This window comes from Alexandromys fortis, unplaced genomic scaffold (genome assembly GCF_014885135.2).
Source record: "Alexandromys fortis isolate MF-2015 unplaced genomic scaffold, M_Fortis_MF-2015_v1.1 scaffold_285, whole genome shotgun sequence".
NCBI classification, from domain to species: domain Eukaryota; kingdom Metazoa; phylum Chordata; class Mammalia; order Rodentia; family Cricetidae; genus Alexandromys; species Alexandromys fortis.
The window spans coordinates 1381244-1388047 of NW_026068191.1; positions in this window are offsets into that span (position 1 = coordinate 1381244).

The following is a 6804-nucleotide window of genomic DNA, read 5'->3' on the forward strand; positions in this document are numbered from 1 at the left end:
AAAGAAAAAAGAAAATCCACAGAGTATTATGATTTTTGTTGCCAGGGGGTCCTGAGTAGCTTGCTGTGGGGCGGGATGGTCCTGGCAACAGTGAGATTCCCTGACCAGGAGAGCCATGAAGACCCAGTCATTCAGTGAGCGGCTGGGCTGGCAAGCAGGTTGAAGACATGTGGACAGACACATCATACAGAGTAGAATTAGATATTTATTACTTAGAGGACAGAAGGTAGCGGGGAGGAGAAGAGGACAGAGAGAGAGAAAAGGGGGAGAGCAGAGAAGTGGGGAGAGAGACAGAAGAGAAGCTGCCTCTCAGAGAGGAAGATGGAAAAAGAGAGAACTTAGGCTGGAAGCTGAAGATCAGCCTGCCTCAGCAGATAAGGGAGGAAGTGGGTGTGGCTTGTCTCTTAAAGAGATGAAAATCATAACACAGAGAATAGAGAAATAGCACAACTACAGCTGTAGGATATAAATAGAATTTTTTTAAATTTCTTTTTACAGCTAGAGTTTTATTATGTCCAGTACTGGCTGGCCTGAAACTTGCTATGTAATCTCCGAGGCAATCTTTTGAACCTTCAGTCTTCTTGTCTTAGCTTTCTGAGTGGTAGATACCGTCATGAGCATCATGCCTGTCTAAACAAAATATTTTTAACTTTTTAAATAATAAGAACAAAGTTTGCGTTCTAGTTTTTTTTTTAATAGAAATGGTATATGTAGCATTTATAGTACCCATTGACTGTAAGAAAGCAGAATCAGGCTATTGCAGAAATGCTATTAGATGAGGTTAATATACTTGAGATGATGTAGCTGTCACAGGAGCAGCAGATTAGTGAGAACCCAAGTGAATGGTGCCAAATGCGCTTCCCTGGTGTTTGACAAGAAGCTATGAAGAAAAGGAGAGAGTGATGAGGATGAAGAAGTTTTTAGCTTTTAAAACTAAGATTATTAGGAATTAAACCAACTTAAATTGAGGCTCAATTAGTAAGACAACAAGAAAGAAAGCTTCCTCACTACAGAAGCAAACACACATTCTGCTGCTTTCCATGCAAGAAACCTCTTCTCAACAGAATTACAATAGTCTTTTTACCTGGAATGAAGAAACAACAACAATGGCTTTGAACTCATAGATTTTGATCCCAAATCAAAATATATAACTCTGAACTGCATGTGTGTCAGTTATAGATTACTTTGTTGACATTAAAAATCAGTGTTGGTGAGGATTAAGAATTCACGTAGAATGCAGTGGAAAGCATGCAAGGGAAAGCTTTTTGCATCAACACTGATTTGATCTTACAGCCACAAGTGCCTTCTCTTCCTTCTCCTCATGCTCAGTTTCTTCCTCATTTTCCTTCTCTCCTCAAGGAAGTGGTCTCTATTTCCAAGGCCTCGCTCTATAGCTCAGACTGGTGTCAAACTCAAGAACCCTTTTGTTCCTTCAATGCTTGGTGTACCAGCACATTATAGGGCATCCATTGCATCATAGTGTATCGAGTGAAACATACTACATCCATTGCATGCAGTGCATTATAGGGCAACCAGTGCATTATGATGCATCCAATGCATGCAGTACATCATAGCGTATCCAGTGCATCCAGTGCACACACACCACCAGACCCAGAGCCTTTCCTATTGGACAGTGCAACAGATGAGGCTATAACTGAGAGAGAAATACATTAGCATCAAATGCTGTTTCCTATTGTTTTCCCTCTCAGTGGACAGAGCCATTCCCTCAGTATTCTGCACAATACTGTTGAAAGCCTTAGCTTCCTGCTGTCTAAGCCACCTCCTTGAGGGTAAGACCTGTGCATGACTTTGTTCCTGTTTCACACATTGGCTTTAGAGTGGGTAAATTCCATGGCGATCTAAACATTCAGAATAATACTTTTTCTTTAGTTTGGAGCAGAAAAACAAACTGATATTCCTTGACAGCTCCTTGAGCATATTGAATGAAGAGATGTATTAGTAAGCAGGCTCACCTGTCATGCACAACAGCACCAATGCCTGTCAGGCATGACGTCATCCTGGAGTCTGTATAAGGCCACAGAGCTTCCCTCCTTTCCTGGATCAAACATGGAGGCTGTGGATAAGCCCCTCATACATTACTGATTCTGCTTCTTCTGCACTATAGCAGTGTGGTGTTCTGTTTCTCATTGTGTAATGATTATGTGTTGGTCCCTATGTTGTCCACTGTTGATATTTCTCCACTCTCTGTTCAAATGAACCTATTATTTCTCATGTTGTCCTTGGGGATCTCTTTGCTTCTTGTCATGGGGTTTCATTAATGTTTTTGATAAATTGATCTACAGGGATTATTGAAGATAATATGCCACAGATCACATAGCCTCTTGAAACTTGTCATGAGATACATAGATGCCCAATTAAACACCTTTATTTTAAACCTTTCTTTATCGTATTTTATATTAAAAATTTGTGTCTTTAGTTTTTAAGATTTCATCATTTGCTCCTTCTCTGTCCTCCCTTCAAACCTTTTAATCTACCCCCTCTTTATCCTTCCCAAATTTAAGGCTTCATTTTCCATTAATTGTTGTTACACACATGCACACACACTACTACACACATAAACACAATCTGATGAGTCTATATAGCTAACTTTATGTGTGATTTTGGGATAATTATTCTATTTTTTATAATTCACTGACTTATTCTATCTTGGGGGAACACTGTTTCCTCTGCTCTCAGCATCTGTTAGCTGCTTGTAGAAACAGAAGGTTTCATGGAAGCTTCCAAGAGAAGGAAGCAACCAATAGTCCCACTAGCTGTGATGCCCCTGAATGGTGACAATCAACGTGGTACAATTACTCAAAGGGTGCAGTATGTGGCAGACATACCTTGTTGGTACCCACCAGCTCTCTAATTGTGCTTCAGACCTGCTCAACAAGAGGAAATCATACTTATATTGGAGACCTGGCCAACTCCCAGGGCTAGTGAGTCATGGATATTAGAGAAGAGCCCGCAACCACCACTTTACTAAACCAGTATAATCCCTAACTACATTCTAAATACCTATTCTTATACAGACAGTTATGTTTAGCTCTTGATTCACCTCCTCAGTTTGGGTCAATCACATGAGCGCTGTGTACAGGGGACAGGGACACCCTGGTGCAGTTGACACAGGACACAAAGCACATGACCGGTCCCCTTGGTGCAGTTGGAGGTACCTTTTGAGGAGAGGCAGGGACAGTGGTGGGAGGGGACTCTCTCAAGGCTGACCCTCCAGGCTCAGATCACTTTGAAGAAAGGATGTCATTGCTGTGGCAGGGAATTTTGTTTTGAGACAGGATCTTGATTCCCCACATAGCTGGAGATGATAGAGTATCTGGTGTTTTTGTCTGTACCTCCCTGCCGACAGGAGCACAATTGTGTGGCACCACACCTGATTCTGTGGTGCTGGGGTTTGAACCTAGAACGTCATGGATGCTATGCAAGCGCTTACTAACTCAGCCACATCCTCAGAAACCCCAATATCTTAAAACTTTTATTTTAAAAATCAAATGTGGAGGCTGTGTATTGTGGCTCACGCCCTTAATTCCAACTCTCGGAAGGCAGATGCAGGTGGATCTGTGAGTGTGAGGCTAGCCTGGTCTACGTAGAGGGTTCCAGTGTGGTGGGAGACTTCCTTTTGCAACAGATGGAGACCATTATTATTCTTTTATTTTGTTTTTAAATAAGTTTTTAAAATTTTTTATTGAACATATATGTGTGTGTGTGTGTGTGTGTGTATGTGTGTATGTGTATACATGCATGTGTGCACCCACATGTCAAGGTGTGATATAGAAGTCAGATGACACGTGTGGGAGCTGATCCACTCCTTTAACCATGTGGATCCCAGGGATTAATCGGGTTCAAATTCAGGTTGTGAGGTTTACCAGCAGGTGTCTTTGCCCACTGAGCCACTCCCTGACCCTTAGTGTTGTTCCGAAGGGCCTATATTCCTATGAAAGGCAAGCTTCTGTCTTCTGGATTGCAAGTATAATTGTAGCAGCTGCAGTAGTTGGTGCTGTGGCAGCTAGACAGTGCAGATCTGTGACGGTTCAGCATCTCCTGTACTTCCCACCCTGCATCCTGGCCACATTTCCCGAGCGGGCCAGCGCTGATGGAGAGAAGGCAGAGTCCCAAGCACTGCTCTGCAAGGCGATCATTGGTGGCTGAGGGGGGCACCAAGCCCAGAAAGGTCCTGGGAAGGACAAATCATCGGACAAAAAAGTGCAAACAAAAGGAAGAGGGGGGCCAAAGGCAAACATCCCGAAATGGCTGACCAGCGAACTACAGATTTTCCTGCGGAAGATGGAGAGACGGAAAGGAAAACCCGAGTGCAGCCTTCAAAGTAGAAGAGAACCATTCATCACGTCTGTCAGGAGTCCCTGCCTCTCGTCTTGTACAATTCAGGGGAGTACTTATCAACTGTTTCGTGAATGAGAGTTTTTAATAGCTCTAGAAACATTTTTTAAAGGTTGGAAGAATCCACCCACCCCCTTTTAAAAAATGCATTTGAATTTCATTAGGAGGCAAAACGTTTGCTGTTTGTTTGTTTGTTTATTTATTTATTTATTTATTTATTTATTTATGGTAAACCAGAAAATAGCAGAATACGGAGTCAGGAGAGGTGTGACTATCTCAGAGTCAGCACAACATTCTGAAGAGGAGGCTAGCTTTAGATCTTACAATACAAAGCAATTGGAGTTTCTGGCGTGCTGTAACGTCTTTTGTCTCGACAGTCCATTCTAGCAATTGTGCTAATGTGCTGTGAAAGATGTGGCATTGAGGATCGGAAGTGTTTGATTGTTATGTGAGACTTAAGAAAAACTTGCCACGTTTGAGGCTGGAACATCACTGGAGTAAGTTCAAAGAGAAACAACAAGTGGCTCTTCGTTGCGACACAGGCACACAATGTATGACTTACAGGGTCTGGGTACCTCTGTTAAGAACAGAAATGTCTGTGCTCTGTTCCTCTGCTAATAAAATCTAAGTTGTGAAACAGAAAAAAATGAGTACGGTTTTCAATTTTTAGAATAAAACTTGGAATTAAAAGAATATTATCCTCATCTTCTCACTCAGTGATGGAGGCCAGTCTTTTTGATCTCCTGATTTTACCAGAACTAAGTTCTACCGTTTTACTGTCTGGTTTCAAGAAAACTACTTCAGCTGTTTGCCTTCCTGTGTTAGCATAAGCTTTGAGGACAAAACTGAAACCTGTTCTTGGCCTAATTTTCTTTGAGTACTTTATCTGAGATTCTTTGAGTACTTTATCTGAGATTTTCCACTGTGGTTTCCTGAGAGGCACAGGCTTCTGGCCGACTGATATGGAAGTTAAATGGAAGTAATACAGCTACTTGTTATATTGGAATTGTCAGACTGACACAGAGAGGAAGCACTACAAATAAAGATCCCCGATGGGGTGGGGCTGCAGAGGTGGCTCAGCAGTTAAGAGTACTTGATGTTCTTGTGGAGGACTTGGGTTTGGTTCCCAGCATCCACATGGGCGCTCATTACCAGCAGCAATTCCAGTTTCATGGGATCCAATGCCCTCTTCTGTCCTCCTTGGACAACAGACCCTCATGTAGTATACATATATACATGCAGGCAAAACGCCCAAACACATAAAATAAATTAATAAATCCCAAACCACTCTGATTGGAAGCAAATGTGTTGTGATGAAATTCCAAGACTGACCATGAAGTGCAAGGCTTCTGCAGTGAGCAGAAGGAGAGCTGAGGAGGGATGCATGCGCTCAGCTGTGGCAGGAAGAGAAGTTTTTATCGCTAAGAGGAGGAGGTATAAAGAAGAGAGGTGACTATCTTGTGACCTTGGTGAGAAAGACAGCCTCAAACTATGACATAGTATATACAGTACACAGGTACATCTATATAGCATGCACACACATATTAATATATATAAATACTATATATAGACAGTGTTGCATGTGTGCACACATGTGTTTTTACTCATCTAAAAATTTTACTTTTGGATTATGAAAGATTGCAGTAAAAAGCTTCAGATTAGCATGCATTTTTTCCCACCAACTAAGGTTCAAATATATACCACAGAGCAAGAATATACACAAAAATACAAATGTTTATGTATAGGTTAGCATCATGTGATTACTCAGTTTGGCCACACATACAATGTTTTATTATTGACCATTTATCGTCAATGAGCTCACCTTGCACTGTTAGGAACTGTGAACATTGAGTCTCTCCCTCTGTTTCACTGTTGGTCACTTAAAGAAGCAATTCTTTATTGCTATTGCACATTTGGAAAGTGGTAGTGTAATTTCCGGAAAACAGTCTGGAAATTCTTAAAAACATTAGAATTACTATGTGACCCAGCTACACCGCTACTAGATAAATATCCAAAAAAATTAAGAGAGCTACCAGGGGCACTGCCTATGACAGCTAAGGTATGCAATCAGTCTAGGTTCCTGCCAATGTCAATGAATGAATAGAAAAAAATTATACAAATGGACTTTTCCATGAAGAAGAATGAAATCTATTACTTGCAACAAATGGACAAAATTGGGAAATATCATGTTAAGATATATGAGCCAAACATAGAAAGCCAAGTTCACTCATTGATCTGGAAAACTAAAGTAAGAAAATGTGCTAGCCTGAAAGAAGAGGATTATTAAAAATTTGGAAATGTGGGGCAAGGGCAAAGATAAAATGCATATAGTCACGATGGATTCAGAGAAGACAGTGGCAATATCACAGTACGTCACATTAATCTGTATAGTAAAAATAATTTTAAACATGTTTTAAAAAAGTGATCCATGAATTCTTCAAAACTGTC